The sequence below is a fragment of the Nipponia nippon genome, unplaced genomic scaffold (assembly GCF_047370975.1).
Source record: "Nipponia nippon isolate SJK-2023a ecotype South Korea unplaced genomic scaffold, ASM4737097v1 scaffold_22, whole genome shotgun sequence".
Lineage (NCBI taxonomy): Eukaryota > Metazoa > Chordata > Aves > Pelecaniformes > Threskiornithidae > Nipponia > Nipponia nippon.
Window position 1 is genome coordinate 8,338,637 of NW_028262339.1, and position 24,115 is coordinate 8,362,751.

The 24,115-nt window shown below is 46.0% G+C and overlaps 1 long non-coding RNA gene across 1 annotated transcript; it reads left to right on the top strand.

Moving 5' to 3' along the window:
* Window positions 1-448: 448 nt before the first annotated feature.
* LOC148055474 (uncharacterized) lies at window positions 449-13,291 on the top strand. Its single transcript, XR_015705384.1, has 2 exons — window positions 449-724; window positions 7,555-13,291. It is a non-coding gene; the product is annotated as an uncharacterized LOC148055474 (long non-coding RNA).
* The last annotated feature ends 10,824 nt before the right edge of the window (window positions 13,292-24,115 follow it).

The window sequence follows — 24,115 nt, forward strand, 5'->3', positions numbered from 1 at the left end:
AAATCACAACAAAGATTAATGCTCTCTGCATGGTGCCACCAAATTAAAATGTCTTTCAAATGTTTTCACTCCAGGAACACTTTGTTATCGAGGCCTGTACTTAAAGCTTTTCTCAGGGTAAAGAATGTATTACTTATGGCTTATGAAGCTGGCATGCTATAACCTAAATACCCGGAATATGCATATATTAGGACAAACTAGGCACTTCAGAAGGTTTTAAATAAGTGTTCATTTTTACAAGTTGGTATAATGAATTCCATGTCAGAAACACACAAGGCCACCCAAAAGTATGGCATTCTGTCTTAACATATTTTCTCATTGCAGTGGTATTACCTAACATGAAACAAAGTAATATGCTTTCCCATTGCTTCAAAATTTTCTTATACATAAAGCCTCACTAGTATTTTTTCTGCTTAACTGTAGTAAAGATAAGGGCTGGCGACCGGAAGATCACGCGCTGTACGGAAAGAGTTAAGGGTTGACCCTCCCTTGTCTCCGCCCCTTATAACATGACACGCCTACTGCTGGGAGTATAAAGGTAAACTACTGCGCAATAAACGTTGAAGCTGAACACCCACACTGTGTGTGCTGACTGTTCCTTCCCCAGCCCGGGTCGGCTGGAGATCCGCCGGTATAACCTTGATATGTAACGAACGCTACATAGTGGTGACCCCGACGTGATCGGCTGCAGGTAGCAGCGATGGAGCTCGCGGAACTCGTAAAGGTACTAAAGTCGGTAGCGACGGAGGTGGGCGAGGATGGGGCGATAAGGAAAAGGCCCACGGGCGACTGCATCCAATGGATGCTATGCCGGGGAGTGCTTGGCGCTCCCACAGAAGCTTTGGACACCTCATATTGGGGGAAAATACGCAACGGGCTGACAAAAGCGATCATAAGCAATGTTGGAGGAGCCAGTGACCGGCTTCGAGCCTGGGGAACAGTAGAAAGGGTGCTCAAGAAGGGGTTTGCGGCAAAGCGGTGCTGGCTTGCCGCACGTAGCGCACTGATGGGGCATGAAGTTCCTGGGGACGAAAAGCCAACGGGTTTAGTCTGGGAGGGACCACAGCCGGGGGGGCTGACCCAGACTGGCCAAAGGGCTATTCCATACCATATGACATTATGCTCAGTATATAAAGCTGGGGGAAGAAGAAGGAAGGGGGGGACGTTTGGAGTGATGGCGTTTATCTTCCCAAGTAACCGTTACGTGTGATGGAGCCCTGCTTTCCTGGAGGTGGCTGAACACCTGCCTGCCGATGGGAAGTAGTGAATGAATTCCTTGCTTTGCTTTGCTTGTGCGCGCGGCTTTTGCTTTCCCTATTAAACTGTCTTTATCTCAACCCGTGAGTTTTCTCACTTTTACTCTTCCGATTCTCTCCCCCGTCCCACCGGGGGGGAGTGAGCGAGCGGCTGTGTGGTGCTTAGTTGCTGGCTGGGGTTAAACCACGACAGTTTTTTTTGGCGCCCAACATAGGGTACAAAGGGTTCGAGATGACAACAGATTTAATTGGAATGTGCTAGATCGAAGTTATAGCTGTTATTGCTGTTTAGCTGTTAATCGGCAGGCTTCTGTGCTTGCCACGGGGCTTGCTTGCCTTACTGTATGTTAGAGTCTAGTGCTCGTTAGCGGCTGCTTTTTGCTTTTGCTGCTTGCTGTACTACTTATCGTCTTACTGTGTTGTGCCTGGGAACATTTTGATAACAGCAATGGCTATGTGTCTGGGCTGGCAGATGGCCAGGGCATGGCTGCTGTCTTTCTGTGCTGCTATACTGGACAGGCTGGAACTGCAGTGTGAACTCGAGTTGAAGGGGTGGCCTGTGGGGCACAGACGGAACTGTTGTTACTGGGGGCTGAGCCAACGGAGGAAGGGGAGGTGCAGGGAGGCTATGGCGCAGCGGGAACAAAGGAGTCAGGAAAGGTGTTCCTGTTACGAGTGGGGAGTCTAGAGCAGCCGCCCACGGAACCTTCGGCACCTTCTACACCGGCGGATCTGCCACTTCCTCAATACCCCTGGGGCGAGTTGCAACAATGTGTGGAAAGGGAGCTGACTGATAGGTTGCTGGATTGGGTTCTGGGGGCCGATGTGGGATCCCAGCGGTATTGCGAACTACGTGAAGGAAGATGGCGGGAAGGAGAAAAGGAGGGCAAGACATCATCACCTTCTGAGGATGCTCCATTGCATCCCAGTGATCGACGGGTACTGGACACACAGAGCGGAGCGCAGGAAAGGATCTGAAGAACAAGGAGAACCGGCGTCACGGCTGAGAACACCTGGGGGGGGTGGGGGTGGTAGGGTTCCCCTGGCACTGCCAGTGATACCTGAGCCACCAGAGGGACCCCCTACCCCTGGGGCAGTGGGAAAGCGAACTGGTATTCCCTCACAGTGGAGGGAGCCTGTACACGATTACCCCATGAGCTCTGATAGCAGTGAGGACGAAGGGGGCAACGAGGGATCCTCGATTGCTGCTTGTCCTGTGTGTTCCAAAGGTCCCCTCTGGGAGGCAGGGGTAAACCCTCGAGGGTTGCAGCCCAACCAAATATGGCAGTCTGATGTTACGATTTATGAACCCTTTAATCCACGTAAGTATCTGCATGTCACAGTTGATACCTGCAGTGGAGTTATTTTAGCCACTATGCATGCTAAACAAAATGCTCTCGCAGTTATTTTACATCGGCAGGACTGTATGGCGCAACTTGGCATCCCACAAAAAATTAAAACAGATAATGGAGCGGCATATGTCAGCAAGAAGACAAAGGACTTTTGCGCGCGCTGGGATATTCAGTTGAGTCATGGCATTCCCTATAACAGTACGGGCCAAAGCATTGTAGAACGCGTGCACCGCACATTAAAAGAGTTACTCGACCGACTTAGGGAGGGGGAAAAGATAAGTCCAGGAACAGGGGTTCCCCCTCCCCTTGACCCTCCCTTATTTCGGGCACAGCGTCTGTTGACGACGGCACTAATTACCTTAAATCATACCATTCGAGGGAACACCTATAAAACCCAGACTGCAACCCAGGCACATTTCCGGCTCGATGAGAACGAAGGGCCTTACCCTTTGGTTCAAGTACGGGACCTGCAAACCCGTGAATGGGGGGGGCCTTATTCCCTCCGTTGCCTGGGACGTGGGTATGCGTGTGGAAACTGAGAAAGGGACGCTAGAATGGGTACCCAGTCGAAATATTCGGCCGTATAGACATTAATCAATCTATTGAGTCTTATCTTGACAGGTTACCATTTCCCTATGCATCCTGGTGATGTGGGGGAGTAATGAGGGAGCCGCGACAAACTACTGGCTGGATTGGGCAAAATCCATGAATGTAACGGATGCGTGTCTGTATAAGTCTTACCATATATCGATTATTTTACATGCAGCTTCCCCAGCAAGATCCAGAACTACTGGAGCTAAGGGAGGGGGAAATGTAGTAAAGATAAGGGCTGGCGACCGGAAGATCACGTGCTGTACGGAAAGAGTTAAGTGTCGACCCTCCCTTGTCTCCGTCCCTTATAACATGACACGCCTACTGCTGGGTACTGCCCGGGTCGGCTGGAGATCTGGCTGGAGATCTGGCGGGATAACTTTGATGTGTAGTGTTCGCTGCACAATGCATCACAGATAAAATGACAAGCAATGTACAACAATGCTGAAAAAGATAAATATAATTTATTATCTTCATGAGGACCTATGCAAGACCTTATTTCACAAATATTCACTTATGATACTAGATGTGATCACTGTCTTAATGGAATTAGTTCATGCATGACAATGTTTCATGTTGAGACAGAATGAGTAAACCTGTCTTGTAAGTGCTTTAACAGAATGCATACAAAAACAATTTTCTGTATATTCCATGTGACACATTAGCTATGCTGAATTAAAATACTATATCAATTCTAAATGTACTGAAATGTTGAGAAAGAAGTGCTGTTTCCCCATTGGTTATTTTGGTCATTAAGAGATAAAGATCAGTACCTTAAGTGAAACAGTGTATCTGTGGCAAGTGATTAATTTATTTGTCAGCACATAAATATGGCATTCAGATTTTTTTGAAGTTGGATTTTTAAGCAGTAGGAACAATAGAAACTTCAGGGCTAGGCACTGTTTTGCAGTTTGTTGAACAGCTGGATTTCACAGTCCAAGTTTCAGCACCTTTAGCTTGTCATAAGCTGCTAGGAGATCTTCCCTGGCATTTGTATTGCTTTAGGTATGAAATCTGGCTGCTCGGCAAGAGGAAGATAAGGGCACATAGATGGAACCAGTAACTCCCGTGCACCTGCCCTGCTGAAATCCCACTGTTTGTTCTCCTGAGTACAAATAAAAGGGAGATCTGACAGTGTGTGCAGGGTGAAACATCTCAGGGAACAGGGTCATTAGCAGCTGGAGACCGACACCGAGTAGCATCTTGAAGTATGTTTCCCACCTGGCCCAGCTGCTCTGGCCCACTTCTGTCCTCCGTGAGCAGAGGGCCTCTGTGACTGCTGCTTTTGCACTGACATCTCTTTGCTCTGTATTGCATGTCCGCAGCTCTCAAGACTATAACAGAGGTCAATTAAACAGTGGAAATGTTTCCCTTTCTTCAAACAGTTCTAGTTTGTGCTCATGTTCAGAGCAGATTTTTCCTGAAGGACTGCAGCCTGTGGAAAGACCCATGCTGGAGTAGGGTAAAAGCATGGGGAGGAAGGGGTGGCAGAGAGGAACTGTTATGTACTGACAGTAACCCTGTGCTGCTGAGGAAGGGGATAGAGGAGTCAGGAGTGAAGGACTGAAGTTGAGCCTTGGAAAAAGGGTGTGGGAAGGTGTTGTTTTAATTTTTGGTTTTGTTTCTTACTATAGCCAATTAAAACAGGCTTGAATAAATGAAATTAATTTTCCCCAAGTGGAGTCTGTTTTGCCCATGATGGTAATTGGTAAGTGATCTCCCTGTCTTTATCTCTACCCATGGGCTTTTCCATCTTATTTTCTCCCTCTGCCCTGTTTGGGGAGGGGTAGTGGGAGTCTGGCAGCTGGCCAAGGTCAACCCACTGTCATGATTTAACCCCAGCCAGCAACTAAGCACCACGCAGCCGCTCGCTCACTCCCCACCAGTGGGATGGGGGAGAAAATCAGAAGGGTAAAAGGGAGAAAACTCATGGGTTGAGACAAGAACAGTTTAATAACTGAAGTAAAATAAATTAGAACAGTTAAATAGGCAAAGCAAAAACCGTGCACACAAACAAAGCAAAGCAAGGAATTCATTCACTGCTTCCCATCAGCAGGCAGGTGTTCAGCCATCCCCAGGAAAGCAGGGCTCCATCACGCCTAACGGTTACTTGGGAAGACAAACGCCATCATACCCAATGTCCCCCCCCTCCTTCTTCTTCCCCCAGCTTATATACTGAGCATGATGTCATATGGTATGGAATAGCCCTTTGGCCAGCCTGGGTCAGCTGTCCTGGCTGTGCCCCCTCCCAGCTTCTTGTGCACCCGGCAGAGCAGGGGAAGCTGAAAAGTCTTTGACCAGTGTGAGCACCACTTAGCACCTATTTAGCAACAGCTTAGCACTACTTAGCAAGAACCAAAGCATCAGTGCATCATCGACATTGTTCTCATCCTAAACCCAAAACACAGCCCCATACTGGCTACCAAGACGAAAATTAACTCTATCCCAGCTGAAACCCGGACAATATCCACCCCTTATTCCATACCATTTACATCATGCTCAGGTCCCACGTTATCCAATACATCCTCTTTAACCACCACCCCTGTTGTCCCAAAAATGTTCATTGAGCTCATTTAGTCCATGACTTTGGGCTCTATCTGTGATGGTGGTCACTCAGGACAGGAGAGGTGGTGTGTTGTGTGGAGTTATTGGGCACCAAAGCCAGCTCAGGTCAGGTCACTGCTGCACCTGCACTGCTTCTTGTAAGGCTTCTCCTCCATTGGTTCAGGTGGTTCCTGCTATGGTAATTCCTATAGCATGCAACTCAGATGATGGGTTACAACAATTTAAAGGTATTTCCATCACAATCTCCACCCCCGGCCCCTTTGGGCCAGGTTTAACACTGCAATGAACTCCTCCCCTTACTCCTAGCCTGGCTAGCGACAAGCGGTTCCTGCTATAGTAATTCCCATAACATGCAACTCAGATCCCGGGTCACAACAATTTAAAGTTATTTCCATTACAGTCTCCACCCCTGGCCCCTTTGGGCCAGGTTACAGGGTTTGACACTGCAATGGAGTCCTCCCCTTGCCCCTGCTCCGGCGCGGGGTCCCTCCCACGGCACAGTCCTCCATGAACTTTTCTAACGTGAGTCCTTCCCACGGGCTACAGTTCTTCACAAGCTGCTCCAGCATGGGTCCCCCCCAGGGTCACAAGTCCTGTCAGCAAACCTGCTCCAGCGTGGGCTTCTCTCTCCACGGGTCCACAGGTCCTTCCAGGAGCCCGCTCCAGCGCAGGCTTCCCATGGGGTCACAGCCTCCTTCGGGCATCCACCTGCTCCAGCATGGGGTCCTCCATGGGCTGGAGGTTACTTGGGAAGACAAACGCCATCATACCCAATGTCCGTCCATCCATCCGTTCTTCTTCTTCCCCCAGCTTATATACTGAGCATGATGTCATATGGTATGGAATAGCCCTTTGGCCAGCCTGGGTCAGCTGTCCTGGCTGTGCCCCCTCCCAGCTTCTTGTGCACCCGGCAGAGCAGGGGAAGCTGAAAAGTCCTTGACCAGTGTGAGCGCCACTTAGCACCTATTTAGCAACAGCTTAGCACTACTTAGCAAGATCCAAAGCATCAGTGTATCATCGACATTGTTCTCATCCTAAACCCAAAACACAGCCCCATACTGGCTACCAAGATGAGAATGAACTCTATCCCAGCTGAAACCAGGACAAGGCTATACTGTCTTAGAGAACTAGTTTGAACTTGCATTGTTCTCTTTAAGGCAAGAGCTTGCAGCCATACTGCATATTGACACATCATGGAGCAAGAGTTTTCCTCTTATACCTCACCTTCTACCACATACCCTACTTTTGACTTGAGGGGAAGGACAGGGAAGAAGGGTGGGGGAAGAAACAAGACTACTGAGGCATCCTTGGAGAGCCAGAGCAGGCCGAGGGAACCGTGTCTGCTGGAGATGATATCCATGCTGGATATAGGATGTGCTATTCTGTGTGTCCCACCAAAAGCCCACTTAATTCACCCCAGAGCAGAGATTAGGATGCAGGTGACATGGCATGACCGGGGGGGGGGGGGAGAATAATAGAAATACAGAATCATAGAAAACTCCAGGTTGGAAGGGATCACGGGAGTTCATCTGGTCCAACCTTCTGTTGAAAGCAGGGCCTTGGATTAGGTTACCCAGGGCCCCGTCAAATCAAGTCTTGAATATTTCTAGCAAGGGAGATTCCACCACTTCTCTAGGCAAACTATTCCAATGTTTAAGTGTTGTCACAGTGAAGACTTTTTATATCCAGACAGAATTTCCCCTCAAGCAACTTGCGCTCATTGCTTCTTTTCCTTTCACCGTGCATCCTTGTGAAGAGAGGATAACTTCTTCTCTATAACTACCTTTTAGGTATTGGAAGACTGCGATTAGATGCCCCTGAGCCTTCTCTTCTCCAGGCTGAACAAACTGAATTCCTTCAACCTTTCTCCATACATCAAGTTCTCCAACACTGATCGTCTTGGTGGCCCTCCTCTGAACCTGGTAGCCTCTCTCTCTTGAACCAAAGGGATCAAAATCACACATGGTATGCCAGGTATGGCCTTAAAAGTGCCAAATCTAGTGGGATAATCACATCCCTAATCCGCTGGCTATTATCCTGCTTATGTGACCCAGGACACAGTTTGCCTTCATTGCTACAAGGGCGCACTCATGTCCAGCTTGCCATCCACCAGTCTTCATGGGTCTTTTACCCGCTCCCTGACAATGGACAGAACTAATCCCCACAATATATAAAACACTGATTTATGTGCCTTGTCTGCCTGGGACTGGAGGAAGAAGAGAAAAAGGGGAATGAGAAAAACGTGTTTCTTCCTGTCTGCATTTTTCCTTCTCACTCCATGCAAGAGAAACAAACGTGCTATGCTCAGTGCTATGCAGCTCTGGGGAGTGTGATCAGCAAACAAGGAAAGCAAAAGGTTAGCAGATACTAGAGGACATGTAAGTGGGAAAATGGTAGTGGGCAATGGGACATGGGAGTGGGGAGGTGATGGAAGGAGGGCATGTGGGTGAGAAAGGAATGGAGACAAGGAGGGGGAGGTGAAGGGGTGTGAGCAACAGGGGAAGCGGCACCGAGGTGGGGGATGTCTTTGTGCAGAGGTCAAGAAGCAGGAGTCAGATTTAATCTCTGTCACAGGGGAGTGAAAGAGACACAGAGAAACTGTGGTTCATAAACTCTAGAAATACAGTAAACTGGTGGACTATCCAGGTCCAAATTCATTGTGCCATAGATGCAGAGACACAGAGGGTCCTATAATTTTAATTAGATTAAATGCAACCATACTGCTCCCAGGGCCAGCTCAGTGGCTGTATTGGGTTTGGCTGGGATGGAGTTAACTTTCCCCATAGCAGCCCTCATAGTGCTGTGCTTTGTATTTGTAGCTAGAAAGTTGTTGATAACACACCAGTGTTCTGGCTATTGCTGAGCAGTGCTCCCACAGCATCAAGGCTGTCTCTCCAAACCCCCAACATCCCCAAAGGCCAGTAGGCTGGGGGTAGGCAAGAGGTTGGGAGGGGACATAGCCAGGGCAGCTGACCCAAACTGACCAAAGGGATATTCCATACCATATGTCATGCTCAGCAATAAAAGCTAAGAGAAAGGAGGGGTGAGGGGCATTCATTATTAAGGTGTTCATCTTCCAAAGCAACTGCTACACGTACTGAGGCCCTGCTTCACAGGAAGTGGCTGAACATTGCCTGCTGATGGGAAGTAGAGAATAAATCTTTTTGCTTTGCTTTGCTTTCACGCGTGGCCTTTTCTTTCCTTCATTAAACTGTGCTTATCTTGACCCATGAGTTTTTCATCTGACTTTCTCCCTCTGTCCTGCTGAGGAGGGGGAGTGAGAGAGCAGCTTGGTGAGAACCTGGCGGCCAGCCAAGGTCAACCCATCACAGTGGTACAACCACTTTCAGACACCACCAAATTTAATACATCCTGATAGACCTGAACCAGTCATGGAAACCATCTGCAAGAGCCAGTGTAAGTCTTGACCACTCTGCACTGTTCTCTCACTGAACCCTTCTAATCAGCATGTTTGCATTATCCAAAATACCCCACCCTTCCTGACCCCACATAGTGAGGCAACTGAAATCATTCAAATATTCTAGTCTGGCACCCAAGCACATGGATGGGGCAGGTGGGAGGGAAAGAATTGCCCTTGAGCAGCCTGAAGCTGAATTTCCCTGCTTTCTACCTACAGAAATGGAATACGCTTTCTTAGGACACATCTCAGAAGCAAGATGTTAGATGCAGCCCCTTCTACAAAACAGATTTAAGGAACATGAGTTCTTATTTTCCACAAAAACACAAGCCATAACTGTGTTGATATATCAAGCATTGAACAATATTTGGCATCCATTTGTTCAAGAATGGAATCTCAGTAGGCAGTGGGAAGTGTTCCATTTTCAATTCTAGCATAGGTGAAAGGAAGCTGTGGTCAGAATTCATTAGACAATTTTTCAGCTCAGCTTTCTGTACTGCTAAAATCTTTTCTGTTTCCCTGGATATCTTTAACCTCTTTTTCAAATAGATTTACTCCTGCCCTTTCAGTACATGTATAGTCATAAACTACAAAATGTGCATCTCACTTTTTATCGAATAACATGGTTTTTAAATTTTCTATTATTATTTCTATTATTTTTTAAATTTTTCTATTATTTCAAAATAAAAATTCCATGGTGTGTTTTTACCCATACATTTAGTTCATATACAACTGAAATTAATAAAACTTTGTCAGCTGGTAGTCCATTCATTTTGGCTGCAACTTTCTCCATTATACCTACAGAAATTCTTTAGTATCTTCTCATTCTCCTAGTGCTTGCAATCTCTTGGAAAGTGATGCAATTCACTCCATTCATTGAACTTTTTTCACATGTGAGCATGTTTTTTGTTATTTCTCACCTAAAGCGCATTTCTGTTTTTTAAGGAATTACATTTTTGTAACCTTTTGCATCTCTATCATATCTATAGTGTCAGAGTTCTTATTTGTGTATGCAGTAATCTGAAAAATTCTTTCTTTTTTTCTTTTTTCTGTCTGTCTGCCTGTCTGTCTCACTGTTACCCTTTTTCTCTCAGCATTTTGTTCTAACCAGTAGATAGTAGCGAGCTCTTTAAAAATAGAAAACTGGTTCTTCAACATTAGACTGTCCACAAATCCTGGGTTTACCTTCTTTCTGGCTTATTTGTGTAAAACCAGGTCATGTACATGTTCGATTTTCATGTAGAAGGTTCTCAGTTTTTGTGACAGTTTCATTGTTAGTAATTGTTGTCTTGCTTTATGAAAACTTTTTGTTAGATGAAGTGCTTTCGAACCAAGTAATGTCAGAATAATGCAACTGTTTTACTGCATTCCTTTCTGGTGACACCCACAGAGAAGAGCTGTTACTACTTTCCCCATATATCCTCAACAACTCCAGAGAGTTTCAGCTCTGGTGGAGCTGTAACTTCTGACATCTTTCAATCAGGGAAGAATTTGCTTTCTCCTTTTCATTCCTGATCCTGTGTGTTCTTTCAACGTCCCTTAAGCAAAGACCACAGACGTGCATACAATACACAGGCCCTAAGAGATCAGCAATGTGCAACACTGTGGTTGGTGGGTGTCCTGGTTTCAGCTGGGATAGAGTTAATTTTCGTCTTGGTAGCCGGTATGGGGCTGTGTTTTGGGTTTAGGATGAGAACAATGTCGATGATACACTGATGCTTTGGTTCTTGCTAAGTAGCGCTAAGCTGTTGCTAAATAGGTGCTAAGTGGCGCTCACACTGGTCAAGGACTTTTCAGTTTCCCCTGCTCTGCCGGGTGCACAAGAAGCTGGGAGGGGGCACAGCCAGGACAGCTGACCCAGGCTGGCCAAAGGGCTATTCCATACCATATGACATCATGCTCAGTATATAAGCTGGGGGAAGAAGAAGAACGGATGGATGGACGGACATTGGGTATGATGGCGTTTGTCTTCCCAAGTAACCGTTACGTGTGATGGAGCCCTGCTTTCCTGGGGATGGCTGAACACCTGCCTGCTGATGGGAAGTAGTGAATGAATTCCTTGTTTTGCTTTGTTTGCGTGCATGGTTTTTGCTTTGCCTATTTAACTGTTCTAATTTATTTTACTTCAGTTATTAAACTGTTCTTATCTCAACCCACGAGTTTTCTCCGTTTTACCCTTCTGATTCTCTCCCCCGTCCCACTGGTGGGGAGTGAGCGAGCGGCTGCGTGGTGCTTAGTTGCTGGCTGGGGTTAAACCACGACAGTCCTTTTTGGCGCCCAACGTGGGGCTCGAAGGGTTCGAGATAACAACAGATTTAATTGGAATGCGCTAGATCGAATTTCTAGCTGTTATTGCTGTTTAGCTGTTAATCGGCAGGCTTCTGTGCTTGCCATGGGGCTTGCTTGCCTTACTGTATGTTAGAGTCTAGTGCTCGTTAGTGGCTGCTTTTTGCTTTTGCTGCTTGCTGTACTACTTATCGTCTTACTGTGTTGTGCCTGGGAACATTTTGATAACAGCAATGGCTATGTGTCTGGGCTGGCAGATGGCCAGGGCATGGCTGCTGTCTTTCTGTGCTGCTATACTGGACAGGCTGGAACTCCAGTGTGAACTCGAGTTGAAGGGACTGTGACCTGTGGATGAGTCCGTGCGGGAGCACGACACCCCAAAGTGTCTGTGGATGTGGATAATCCCATGTCAGAGCAGTCCATGGAAGTTAAGAGTGGAGCAGAGATCCACCTGCAGCCCATGGAGGACCCCATGCTGGAGCAGGTGGATGCCCGAAGGAGGCTGTGACCCCATGGGAAGCCTGCGCTGGAGCGGGCTCCTGGAAGGACCTGTGGACCCGTGGAGAGAGAAGCCCACGCTGGAGCAGGTTTGCTGACAGGACTTGTGACCCTGGGGGGGACCCATGCTGGAGCAGCTTGTGAAGAACTGTAGCCCGTGGGAAGGACTCACGTTAGAAAAGTTCATGGAGGACTGTGCCGTGGGAGGGACCCCGCGCCGGAGCAGGGGCAAGGGGAGGACTCCATTGCAGTGTCAAACCCTGTAACCTGGCCCAAAGGGGCCAGGGGTGGAGACTGTAATGGAAATAACTTTAAATTGTTGTGACCCGGGATCTGAGTTGCATGTTATGGGAATTACTATAGCAGGAACCGCTTGTCGCTAGCCAGGCTAGGAGTAAGGGGAGGAGTTCATTGCAATGTTAAACCTGGCCCAAAGGGGCCGGGGGTGGAGATTGTGATGGAAATACCTTTAAATTGTTGTAACCCATCATCTGAGTTGCATGCTATAGGAATTACCATAGCAGGAACCACCTGAACCAATGGAGGAGAAGCCTTACAAGAAGCAGTGCAGGTGCAGCAGTGACCTGACCTGAGCTGGCTTTGGTGCCCAATAACTCCACACAACACACCACCTCTCCTGTCCTGAGTGACCACTATCACAGATAGAGCCCAAAGTCATGGACTAAATGAGCTCAATGAACATTTTTGGGACAACAGGGGTGGTGGTTAAAGAGGATGTATTGGATAACGTGGGACCTGAGCATGATGTAAATGGTATGGAATAAGGGGTGGATATTGTCCTGGTTTCAGCTGGGATAGAGTTAATTTTCGTCTTGGTAGCCAGTATGGGGCTGTGTTTTGGGTTTAGGATGAGAACAATGTCGATGATGCACTGATGCTTTGGTTCTTGCTAAGTAGTGCTAAGCTGTTGCTAAATAGGTGCTAAGTGGTGCTCACACTGGTCAAAGACTTTTCAGCTTCCCCTGCTCTGCCGGGTGCACAAGAAGCTGGGAGGGGGCACAGCCAGGACAGCTGACCCAGGCTGGCCAAAGGGCTATTCCATACCATATGACATCATGCTCAGTATATAAGCTGGGGGAAGAAGAAGGAGGGGGGGGACATTGGGTATGATGGCGTTTGTCTTCCCAAGTAACCGTTAGGCGTGATGGAGCCCTGCTTTCCTGGGGATGGCTGAACACCTGCCTGCTGATGGGAAGCAGTGAATGAATTCCTTGCTTTGCTTTGTTTGTGTGCACGGTTTTTGCTTTGCCTATTTAACTGTTCTAATTTATTTTACTTCAGTTATTAAACTGTTCTTGTCTCAACCCATGAGTTTTCTCCCTTTTACCCTTCTGATTTTCTCCCCCATCCCACTGGTGGGGAGTGAGCGAGCGGCTGCGTGGTGCTTAGTTGCTGGCTGGGGTTAAATCATGACAGTGGGTTGACCTTGGCCAGCTGCCAGACTCCCACTACCCCTCCCCAAACAGGGCAGAGGGAGAAAATAAGATGGAAAAGCCCATGGGTAGAGATAAAGACAGGGAGATCACTTACCAATTACCATCATGGGCAAAACAGACTCCACTTGGGGAAAATTAATTTCATTTATTCAAGCCTGTTTTAATTGGCTATAGTAAGAAACAAAACCAAAAATTAAAACAACACCTTCCCACACCCTTTTTCCAAGGCTCAACTTCAGTCCTTCACTCCTGACTCCTCTATCCCCTTCCTCAGCAGCACAGGGTTACTGTCAGTACATAACAGTTCCTCTCTGCCACCCCTTCCTCCCCATGCTTTTACCCTACTCCAGCATGGGTCTTTCCACAGGCTGCAGTCCTTCAGGAAAAATCTGCTCTGAACATGAGCACAAACTAGAACTGTTTGAAGAAAGGGAAACATTTCCACTGTTTAATTGACCTCTGTTATAGTCTTGAGAGCTGCGGACATGCAATACAGAGCAAAGAGATGTCAGTGCAAAAGCAGCAGTCACAGAGGCCCTCTGCTCACGGAGGACAGAAGTGGGCCAGAGCAGCTGGGCCAGGTGGGAAACATACTTCAAGATGCTACTCGGTGTCGGTCTCCAGCTGCTAATGACCCTGTTCCCTGAGATGTTTCACCCTGCACACATGACCCTGTTCCCTGAGATGTTTCACCCTGCACACACTGTCAGATCTCCCTTTTATTTGTACTCAGGAGAACAAACAGTGGGATTTCAGCAGGGCAGGTGCACGGGAGTTACTGGTTCCATCTATGTGCCCTTATCTTCCTCTTGCCGAGCAGCCAGATTTCATACCTAAAGCAATACAAATGCCAGGGAAGATCTCCTAGCAGCTTATGACAAGCTAAAGGTGCTGAAACTTGGACTGTGAAATCCAGCTGTTCAACAAACTGCAAAACAGTGCCTAGCCCTGAAGTTTCTATTGTTCCTACTGCTTAAAAATCCAACTTCAAAAAAATCTGAATGCCATATTTATGTGCTGATAAATAAATTAATCACTTGCCACAGATACACTGTTTCACTTAAGGTACTGATCTTTATCTCTTAATGACCAAAATAACCAATGGGGAAACAGCACTTCTTTCTCAACATTTCAGTACATTTAGAATTGATATAGTATTTTAATTCAGCATAGCTAATGTGTCACATGGAATATACAGAAAATTGTTTTTGTATGCATTCTGTTAAAGCACTTACAAGACAGGTTTACTCATTCTGTCTCAACATGAAACATTGTCATGCATGAACTAATTCCATTAAGACAGTGATCACATCTAGTATCATAAGTGAATATTTGTGAAATAAGGTCTTGCATAGGTCCTCATGAAGATAATAAATTATATTTATCTTTTTCAGCATTGTTGTACATTGCTTGTCATTTTATCTGTGATGCATTGTGCAGCGAACACTACACATCAAAGTTATCCCGCCAGATCTCCAGCCAGATCTCCAGCCGACCCGGGCAGTACCCAGCAGTAGGCGTGTCATGTTATAAGGGACGGAGACAAGGGAGGGTCGACACTTAACTCTTTCCGTACAGCACGTGATCTTCCGGTCGCCAGCCCTTATCTTTACTACAGCATTTAACTAGAGATCAATAAATTTAACCATGACATTAAACAGCTAAGTAAACTTTCATGCTCAGTGCGTGTGAGCCGGCACAGGCAGGTCACAGGAACACCCACAAAACCACGGATGAAATTCAAAGAGTAAATTTATTTTTGTTACCTCACCAACTGGGGGATCCCCGAAGCAGCACCCGGGCAGAGGCACACAAGCGGGGATGTAGGCACCGTGGAGCTCAGTCCATGCTAGAGGATCACCGAACCTGCTGTTTTCACCTGTACATCAGGGATTCGCACAGGCGTAGTTTACCACTGTGCTTTATCTTTCCGACAGCAGGGCAGGAATCTCAAGCATGTTCGATAGGGTGCCTCTAAGTCTATCACAGGCCTATGTTATCTAAACACAGATGTTCTACTTGTCCAACACACAAGGCTAAACAACAATTAGTATGATATATGTGTTTTTCGACACCCTAGCTGCAAGTCACTTGAGCGTGTTTACAGTCCTCCTCGCCAATCTTCCCTTATTTTCCCACACAGTGTATGAGGGTTTTTTTGCTATCTCCTACTTGCTCCAAGTCACAAATGTGCCTTTGTGTTAAAAATTTTGTGTCTAGAAATGTTCCTTCTGAAGATGGATTTTAAAGAGTACCAAACTGTGTACATTTCCAACAATACTGCTATATTTTATACATCAGAGCTAGAAAGTGGTTAACTTTTCAGTCTGACTGGTGGACTTAATAGAGAGACCAAAGACATAACTTTAATTGCAATGGACACCCGAGCAGTGTGAGGAGCAGTATGAGGAGCAGCAGCAGATGCGGCAGCAAGCAGCTGCAAGGGACACACGAGGGATACATAAGGACAGGGAGAGACTGCGGCTGAACAGGGGGCGTTCCCTGAGCAGCTGAGCCTGGACCCGCTGATTGGACGAGCCAGCAAAGGGCGGAGCCTGCACCCAGCAGCGCGGGTAATTTAAACAGGCTAAAAAAAATCAGCCCAGCTAATTGCAATGGATGTGCATATATATATATATATATATATATATATATATATATATAAATTCCAGCAGGCAGGCATGTGGTAGTGGGCAGGTGTGTGGTGGCATGGTGGCTACCTGGCAGAAAGCCATGTCCTCTGCTTCTCTGGAGCTTCTAGCACCCAGTAGAACCAATGCAGCCACATAAACAGAGCTCCTGTCAGAGCATGTGACCACCCAGGTTTCAGGTTGCAGGGTGTGTGGGGCCACTCCCAGAGATGGATAGTGATAGCAAGTACACCTGTGGGAGGTGAGTCCGGGTAGGTGAACTGCTCTGCCTGGTGGCTGAGTGTTAGGGGGAAATGGGCAGACTGATGAGCATCTGAGACTCTGAAAAGGATATAGATCAATGGAGCTGTGCTCTGTTATCTCTGGTACACAGAAGCCAACTCAGCATGGCCACTACTGAGGTAGGTCCTGGATATGTTTTGTGCCAGGATGAAGGCACTGTTACAAGGGATAGGGAGGAGTGGAAATAAGTTACTGTATGGAGCTGTAAGAGGAACCTCTCCTTACTCTCTCAGCCTCCTTTTCTCCAAACTAGACAAACCCAGAGTCCTTAGCTGCTCCTCATAGGACATGCCTTCCAGCCCTTTCACCAGCTTTGTTGCGCTCCTCTGGATGCATTCAAGGACCTTAACATCCTTCTTAAATTGTGGGGCCCAGAACTGCACACAGTACTCAAGGTGAGGCTGCACCAATGCTGAATACAGAGGGATAATCACCTCTCTTGACCAGCTGGTTATACTGTGTTTGATGCACCCCAGGATGCGGTTTGCCCTCTTGGCTGCCAGGGCACACTGCTGACTCATATTGAGCCTACTGTTGACCAGCACCCCCAGATCCCTTTCTGCAGGGCTGCTCTCCAGCCACTCCTCTCCCAGTCTTTACTTCTGCCTGGCATTACTCCATCCCAGGTGCAGAATCTGGCATTTTGACTTGTTAAATTTCATGCCATTGATGATTTCCCAATGCTCCAATCTATCTAGATCCCTCTGCAAGGCCTCTTGTCCCTGGAGAGAGTCAGCAGCACCTCCCAGTTTGGTATCATCAGCAAACTTGCTAATGGTGCATTCAACTCCTGAATCCAGATCGTTGATAAAAATATTAACCAGGACTGGCACTGGAATTGAGCCCTGAGGAACACTGCTGGTGACCAGTTGCCAGCCAGATGTAGCCCCATTCACCACAACCCTTTGAGCCCTGCCCTTCAGCCAGTTCTTCATCCAGTGCACCGTGTACCTGCTCATTTCACAGTTGGACAACTTGTCCAGAAGGATGCTGTGAGGGACAGTATCAAAAGCCTTACTAAAATCCAGAAAAACTACATCCACCACCTTCCCTTCATCCACTAGGCGGGTGACCTTATCATAGAAGAATATCAGATTAGTTAAACAGGACTACTTTCCCTGTTGTGAACCCATGTTGACTGTGCCTGGTGATTGCATTGCTCTTTAAATGCCTTTCAGTAGCACCCAGTATAATCTTCTCCATAATTTTTCCAGGTACTGAGGTTAGACTAACAGGTCTGTAGTTTCCTGGGTCTTCCTTCATGCCCTTCTTGTAAATTGGAATAATGTTGTCTAGCTTCCAGTCAGCGGAGACTTCCCCAGTGAAGGCACCAGTCCTGGAGTCAGGTATTGATACCTGTACTCCTGAATCCTTTAGCATTCTTCCCGGGGTCCTGAAATCTCTTTTGATTGACCTTGGACTTCTTGTTCTGACATCATTAGTACCTGCTAAGCATACAGTCAGAGTAACAGTCTCTCCCTCATGACTTGTTCAGTTTCCACTAAAGCCCAATATGCAGCCAGTAGTTGTTTTTCAGAAAGCATATAGTTTTGTGTGGAGGGAGGGAGCCAACATGACCAAAAACCAAGTGAGATTCTCCTCTCTTCATCTTTTTTCCACAAGCTCCAATGTGCTATATCATCTCCTGAAACTAGGACTTCCTGTTCAAAAGATCTGTGAGATTGCTTAGGACCCAGTGCAAAAGTGTGGGAGACGGCATGTTTGAAAGCTCTTTTTTCATCTTCCCCTCATACAAGCTGGATCCTCTTTCTCGCTATATTATACTGGGGTCTTAAAATCTGTGCTATGTGTGGGATAAACTGGCACCAGTACCCTGGTAATCCTACAAAGCACTGCACATCAACCTTGTTTTGGGGTTCAGCTATATAAAGTATTGTTTGTTTTGCAGATTCATGGATAATCTGGCAGGATCCTTGTCAGGGGATGCCTAAAAAGTAAAATATCATGTAAAGTATCATTTTAAATGGTCTTTATTAGAGCTAATGCTATAAAGAAAGAAAGGATAGTATAGACAATCTTATGTCTCTTCAGATGCTGGGAACTCTGAGTTGTGCAGCATTGAATGGGCCTCTGCTCTGGGGACAGCATTCCATGCAGATCCCATCCATGGAAGAGGTTTCCCTATTTTGGTCATTTGAGCTATTGTAAGACTTTCTTACAAGAAAGCAGATCTATCGTTTCTACTGTCAAACAGAGCCATGTTTGCATGAGAATTTCTTGCTGCACTGTTAGATAAAGGCAAGGCCACACAGGTGGTGTAATTGCCAGTGCCAAGTGGGAGCTGGCTGCAGGCTCCTCTGTTATAATGATCTGGTTAAGTTTATCCTGCAGCCATGGAATTTCTTCAGCACAACTCAGGCCTGAAGGCCAAACTATACATGCAGTACAGCATAGCACAGGCCTGGGTATATTCAGGTTAACTGTTATGTGGATCACTAACTCCTCGATCTACAATGGTACAATGAGCTTCCAGTCAGGATCACTACAGCCAGTTTTACTGGTAAAGACAGGCAAAGAAGGCAGTGCGTACCTTGGCCTTTTCCATGTCCTTTGTCACCAGTTTCCCTGCCCCATACAGCAGCAAACCCACATTTTTCCTAGTCTTCCTTTTGCTATTTGTATACTTGTAGAATCCTTTCTTGTTGCTCTTCCCATCTCTTGTCAGATTCAGCTCCAGGTTGGCCTTGGCTTTCTTAACCCCATCCCTGCAAAATCATATGACAACTCTATACTCCTCCTGGGTCACCTGACTCTGCTTCTAGGTCTTGTACACTTTCTTTTTTTGTCTGAGTTCAGTTAGGAGCTCCTTGCTCATCCATGCAGGCCTCCTGCCACTTTTTCTTGATTTCCTACTGTTCTGCGCTGGGGGGGGGTGGGGTGGTGGTGAGGTGAGAGAGTACAGGGTTCTTTCTGGATCTCAGTAATAAAGGCACAACAACAAATGGCTTAACAAGATAACTGCTTTAATAAGACAGAACAAGAAGAGGAATATAGATAGCAAGCAAATCTTATGTCCCTTCAGATGCTAGGAACCCCGCGTTCTTGCAGCATCAGACAGAGATGTTGCAGAGGTGCATAAAGTCAAATTATGCAGGAGATAGAACCCAAAATAATATTTATTTTAATCAAAAGTGTTTGGTACTCCAACAAACATTAGTAAGCCACAGGTTCAGGATGACAATGGGAATGTAATACTACACAGCTGACTTAAGAATTCTTAAGCTTCAGAATGATGACTCAAAATGTGCAATCACTCACCTAATAAGGAAAGGGCTCTCAACCTCGAAGAGTTACCTTGGGCAGCATCCCGACCCAAGGGGAGAGTCCCCGACTACAGACCCACTACTCAGAGGAGGACCGACTCAATTTGCCTTCTGGCGGGACTCCGTTTATACCCTAGTCGACTCTGACCTGTGGTCAGATATGGTCATGACGGTTCCTATTGGCCGAGGGCTCTATCTACCGGCGACTGTGTACGTTACAACAGCCACAACGGGGCAGTAAGGGCGCGAAAAGTGAGGGCGCGCAGTGGCTGCTATGTTTCAACGGTCTGAAGGGCCCAGTCTTTATTAGGGCAGGTGCATCTGCCACAAGAGCCCGGATGGATTTTTCCCGCAGCACTCTGAGCAAAGCAGATCCTGTCCGTGGAGAGGAGCTCTCCCCCATTTTGGTCATTTGAGCTATTATATAATTTCCTTACAAGAAAACAACTCTATTCCTAAAGGATGTTCTCATGGGAACTTCTTGATGCACTTTTAGATAAAGGCAAGCCCGCACAGGTGGTGTAATCGCTGGTACCAAGTAGGAGCTGCCTACAAGCTCCTCTGTTACAATTAGCTGGCTGAGTTTATCCTGCAGCCAAGGAATTTGTGCAGCACAACATAGGCCTGAAGCCCAAGCTGTACATACAGCACAGCACAAGCCTGGGCCTACTCAGGTTACCTGTTATATGGATCACTAAATCATAAATGTGCAATGGCCTCCCAGCCAGGATCAACACATTCCACCCCTTCATCCACATACAGATTACCTTTCCCAAAGATATTATAAGTTACAGATTACATAAATAACATACGGGCTTCTCAAGCCCTAAATACAAGGCCCAATAGAGCAGACGAGGACTGTTCACATCACTAACTCCTCGAATACCATGTCTTCCACAAGGCTCCCAATACACCTAGTTGTTGGGATGGACATTTCTTGATATTGGAGGAGGTGATCCTTGAATATCAGCCAGCTCTTCTGGACCCCTCTTCTCTCCAGGGCTGTATCCCATGGTGTGGGAATAAATGAGGCTGTGTTTGACTTTGATGAGATGCAGCTGTGCCCTTGAGGCTTGTTACAAACAAGTTTGTGAAAACTTAGAGGCAGCAAAATAAGGATGTGATTAGATACGTTTCTGAAAGAGAAAAGTCGCGTGCACCAACTTGAAGAACCAATAAGCAGCGCGGAAGAGACGCGTGAATGTAAGGCAGTAACCAATGAAATAAGTTTTGCTTGCTCGTGAACACTAGATCATATAAAAGGGATAGATTGTAAAAATAAAGCGTCTTCGCCTAAACTCACATGCGGAGTCTGTGTCTCATTCCCTTCACCATGGGATTCTTCCAAGCAGACCTCTGAAGAGGTTCAAGTCTGCTCTCCTGAAATCCAGGCCTGTGGTCCTGCTTTTTGCCCTGCTCCCTCCTCTTAAGATCCCGAACTCCACCATCTTATGGTTACTGCAGCCAAGGATGCCTCCGACTTTCACATCCCTGACCACTTCTTCCTTGTTCATAAGTATCAGGTCCAGCAGAGCACCTTTCCTTGTTGGCTCCTTGATCACCTGTGTCAGGAAGTTGTCATCAATGCACTCAGGAAATCTCCTAGATTGCTTGAGCCCTGCTGTATTGTCCTTCCAGCAGATAGTAGGGTGATTAAAGTCCCCCATGGGGACGAGGGCCTGTGACTGTGGAGCTTCTTCCAGTTGTTGGAAGAAGGCCTCATCTACTTCTTCCTGATCAGGAGGTCTATGGGGCATAAGAGACGAATAACTGGAAATGTCAAAGTGTAAATAAAGAAATCAATTTCAAAATGTGCTATGATAAAGGAGAGATTGTGGAACAGATACAGTGACTTATTTTCAGAGCAAATAGTTTTGTCCTATCTGTAAGCTGCCAATACTCTTGCTGTTCTCTGCTAAATTCTCTGTTCCCAGTGGCTCTATGTATCTTGTCTACTTGAAGTTCTGTGGGACGAGTTCCTCATTTTTCATGTTGTCTTTGCTTTGGAGCATCCTCAGGGAGCGTGAAGACACAATATGAAAACTGAATTTATTCCATAACCATGACCATGTCATATTTCCTGGGTCTTTAAATTGTACATTTTACTGTCCCTGGTGAGGTCAGGTCAAGTGTCCTGCTGGACAGAAATGGACTCAGGCAAATGCTTTTGCATAATACAGGCCTTTATACACTCTTTATTCAGTGCCTAATAGTCTTTCTTGATTATGTGAATTTAAGTCTGGTTGCGCTGATGACTAAAACTTGTGTGTATATATGCCTTTTTTGTTACACTGCACCAGCTGAAGTAGAATGCAAAATAATGTAACAGTAAGTAGCTCCAATTATCTCCAATAATTGTTCTGTGTTTTTATTGCCTTGCTGTTGATTCTTTAGTAATTACTTCTAGGCCACTGCCAAACAAACTACACATTAATGCCATTGTCCATTAACAGAGGAAGTAAGTAATGAGCTCCAGATATTAGCATGTTGTCCATTTCACCAGCGAGTAGGCTGGGGGTACACAAGAAGGTGGGAGGGGACACAGCCAGGACAGCTGACCCTAAATGACCAAAGGGATATTCCATACCATATGACATCATGCTCAGCATTAATAGCTGTAGGGAAGAAGAAGGAAGGGAGGGATGTTCGGATGATGGAGCCCTGCTTTCCTGGAAATGGCTGGCCACCTGCCTGCCGATGGAAAGTAGTGAATGAATTCCTTATTTTGCTTTGCTTGCGCATACAGCTTTTGCTTTACCTATTAAACTGTCTTTATCTCAACCCATGAGTTTTCTCACTTTTACTCTTCTGATTCTGTCCCCCATCCCACTCAGGGGGAATGAGTGAGCGGCTGTGTGGTGCTTAGTTGCCGTCTGGGGTTAAACCATGACAACTTGAAAATGAGTCATTTGAATTTCTTGTAATTAAATAAAAAAACCCACAAAGGCAAAGCCTTTGACTTCTTTTTGTCATGATTTACATAGACTGTGGAAGGATCTCTTCGAGTTCTACAATTTTCACTTAAGACTTACACTGTACCAGAGTCAGAATCTGTAGTGAGAAATTCTATCAACCTTTGTTATATTAATTAGAGTAAATATATTTCTGTGATATAGAAGTATTTCAGGAGACATTAGTATCTCTCTTACAGTGGAGAACAAGGGGAAAATCAGGCAGCTTACTGTGATTTTTATGTGATGTCTATATTTTGACCTTATTATTATGATATCTGAGCCTTCCACAATATTAAATATAATTATTTTCACAATACTTTTCTTAGGAGAGCTATTTTTATTTCCCCTTTTTTCAGATGAAGAACTGAGGTATAGAGAGACTAAAGGTATATCTATAAGGCAATCATGGAAAGCTGCTCTGTGAGTTCTGTGGTGCTGTGATTCTGTGCCTGAGTCCCATGATGCATATGCAGAATAAAAGGGTTGATTCACTGTGCAAATAGGCACCTGTACATTCAGTTACTAAATTTCCAAGCACAGGTGTAAATTTTGGACATACAGTTTGTAGGTGAAAATGTTCCCTTCTCTCATTGCTGAGTCTTCTCAGTACACCTCATTCCTGTAAATGATGACCGAATCTCAGGTAGCTGGGAGATCCTTCTGGGCACTCTTTGCCTGTGAAAGGATAGTCTTTTTCCTGGACTAGAAAATCAGAGGACAAGGCACATCTCCAACGAAGATAAACTTTATGCTCAGGAAAAATAAAATTTAAAAAAATTGGCTTTGTTGTCCATTTCCAAACACTTCTAAATTTATCTTGTAAAAAGGTCATAAGCATAAAACAAGGTCTCATCTCCACTTCCCAAAGTACAGCCTTTCCAGGCTCACAGTGCCCTGTATTCATTTAGAAGCCATCCAACCCATTAAGCAGCAGAGGTTTTCTCCTCCAGCCTCTACCAGCCCCACTCAGCATTCAGGCATCTCATGGACAATGCATCAGGGACCTGAGAAGAAGCTCCACCAAAGACAGCAAAAACAGAAGAATCTTCTCCATTATCCTCCATTGAAACTCCTTAAATGACTTGTGTGCCTCTTCCAAAAAACACAGAGCTTCATCAAAGAAGGGGCAAAACACTAGTTTTGCAGTTCTTTCAGACTGGTTTCAAAATCAAGTTCAGATGCTTTCTGCCAGGTGTAGTGCTAACACACCCAAAATATATATATTTTTTAAAAAAAGGTGGTTAAATCACCTCCTTATAAGAAACTTCAGAGATACAGGATATTCTATTGGGCCTGTAGGCCAGTTTCTGTTGCCCATCAGGTATTTGCAACACTGAATTTATTAGGACTGAGCTCGCAGAAGAGATTTTTCTGAGGATGATACAACATTTGTATTTGTGCTAGAAGCTGAGAAAAATCTCTTCTGATTCCAGCAAAACTGATTTCAGGAAAAATGAAATTCAAGCCCCAGACTGCTGTCGAGACTGAAGATACCTCTCAGTATACTTATTCCTCCCATCC